The sequence below is a fragment of the Penaeus chinensis genome, chromosome 1 (assembly GCF_019202785.1).
Source record: "Penaeus chinensis breed Huanghai No. 1 chromosome 1, ASM1920278v2, whole genome shotgun sequence".
Taxonomy (NCBI): Eukaryota; Metazoa; Arthropoda; class Malacostraca; order Decapoda; family Penaeidae; genus Penaeus; species Penaeus chinensis.
The window spans coordinates 23,601,159-23,603,658 of NC_061819.1; the positions used below are offsets into that span (position 1 = coordinate 23,601,159).

The window sequence follows — 2,500 nt, forward strand, 5'->3', positions numbered from 1 at the left end:
AAATAAAAAAATATCTACTATTCGCAATTTTTTATTAAAGTATAATACCATTTCCGGCGCTGGGATGAGGTGCGGCGGCCTCAGCTGTGACCTGCATGACCCACGGAAGGGCATTTCGGTTCATCCGACATTATGGCAGAATCAAACATAGGGTAACTTAGGTCATTGCGAATGATTCCTGGGGACTTCCGTAAAGATTCCCAGTCACTATGCATTTCCATATAAACTTGTGCTACCTTCATAATGCACATTACTCGCTCGCCTATATTGTGGAGACGATCTCGTCAGTGGCAATATGGCACTTCGACGTGGTGGTTTGCGCAGTGCCGATACACGTATATTGAAAGAGTTTGGTACCATTGATGTTTTGCCACCTAGACCACTGACGAAGAGTGACATTCTTGCTCGATACTGTGACTTAGAAAGACATGGTAACCAGACACCAAAAGGATGCTCAAAAGATAGCTTGCCATGCAATAATTTGACTATTACGGAATCTCAGATTTTATCCAAGTTGCAGGCGGAAATTGCTGTGCTGTATAGCAAATTCGGCATTAAGACAATATCACCTTGGTATATGAAAGAAAAAATAAAGAAAGAGTACTACGACTCCATCAGAAATGTAACACTGAAGACAAAATTCTCGAAAACTGTGATTGTGTCATTCAAGGCAAAGAAACAACCCCGAGAAATCCTCAAGGAAGATATAGATTGGTATGATGCAAAAGTACAAGGAAGCAATGGATCACTCGGAAGTGTTGATTACCAGGCGCAAAGACGGGAATTTAACAGACTGAAATGGAAACAGACCAACAATGCAGAAGTCCGATTTATATGCAACACTGAAGATATTGCAGAAATGTCTTTTGCCAGTTGGTGCCAGGTGGCTGGGATTTTTTTGTTCCCTCCTACACATCTGCCTGACCATTGACACCATATTGACCAAGCTGGAAGGAGTTTGTGATGGTGATTTGCCCAATAAATCCAAGATTGGAATAAAGAACAACACCATAAAGTGTCTGAAAGCACTGAAAACAAATCCAAGAACAATCAGAAGTATTTTTGATTTTGCAAAAGTTCTGCTGTGAACAGCAGTGGAATGACTCTTTTCAGAACTGCTATTGAAACTTCAAGGAGGTATGCCAGGATTGGCTGTGAACTTGGCTTTCGTAGCAGCTACTTCTCGTCCATCAACAGACATCTGTACAATGCAGATGGTACACTTCTTCCCTTGGCTGTTGATCATGATTACGTCGATGAAGTTGCAAAGATCTTGAAAAATGGAAGCAGACCAACAATGCAGAAGTCCGATTTATATGCAATACTGAAGATATTGCAGAAATGTCTTTTGCCAGTTGCTGCCAGGTGGCTGGGATTATTTTGTTCCCTCCTACACATCTGCCTGACCATTGACACCATATTGACCAAGCTGGAAGGAGTTTGTGATGGTGATTTGCCCAATAAATCCAAGATTGGAATAAAGAACAACACCATAAAGTGTCTGAAAGCACTGAAAAAAAAAATCCAAGAACAATCAGAAGTATTTTTGATTTTTCAAAAGTTCATTTCAAAGGCTGGCGTTCTGCTGTGAAGAGCAATGGAATGACTCTTTTCAGAACTGCTATTGAAACTTCAAGGAGGTATGCCAGGATTGGCTGTGAACTTGGCTTTCGTAGCAGCTACTTCTCGTCCATCAACAGACATCTGTATAATGCAGATGGTACACTTCTTCCCTTGGCTGTTGATCATGATTACGTCGATTAAGTTGCAAAGGATCTTGAAAAGAGGAATTCGTGAAAAATGGCCATACACACCAGCCCTATTCAAAAATAAGTTTGCATACTTGGCCTATGATATGCATGAAATCGATATGTGGAAACCCAAAAGTTCATTAATACCTGGCCATAATCAAATCTGTGAAAGACTGATTGGAGACATGAAAAAATGTGAAGACAAACAGAATTGTTGTTGTAACAGAAACTAGAGAACGGCATAGTCGGAGATATGGCAATGTAAACAAAGGAGTAGAATGAAAATTATATTGTATGCAATATATAATGTACCAAATAAAATCATTACTAGAATCCTTTCCTTTTATATCCTCTTGTTAAATAAAATATGTTACTTCAAATCATTTAAGCGAAGTGAGAAGTCCGAGAGCCAAAGCATGTTCTCGGCGACCAAAGCCCGATTCGGTGGGAGTGAACACAAAGTAAAGTCAAGCCTACTAATTGAAAAATTAGTCTTATGGCAATTACAGAACTTTATATAATATTAATTTATAATAGAAATAATTTTGATGCAAAAATATTAAAGAAAAGTATAATATTGAGGTATTTTAAAAATAAAATAGTTATACTGACAACCAAAAACGAGGTGTTATTTGGCGCTCGAAGCGGTGTTTAAATCATAATTTTATCAAAACTTTCTATTGAAAACAGAGAATGCGAGATATTCTTTGATTTTAATAAAAAATACATTTCCAAACTCAGAAAATTCA

The 2,500-nt window shown here is 38.2% G+C and overlaps 1 protein-coding gene across 1 annotated transcript in view; it reads left to right on the plus strand.

Annotated features, from left to right (window-relative positions):
* LOC125034569 (probable glutamate receptor) overlaps positions 1-2,500 on the plus strand; it is an 11,031-nt gene that overhangs the window by 7,376 nt on the left and 1,155 nt on the right. The gene's annotated exons all lie outside the window — the stretch shown is intronic.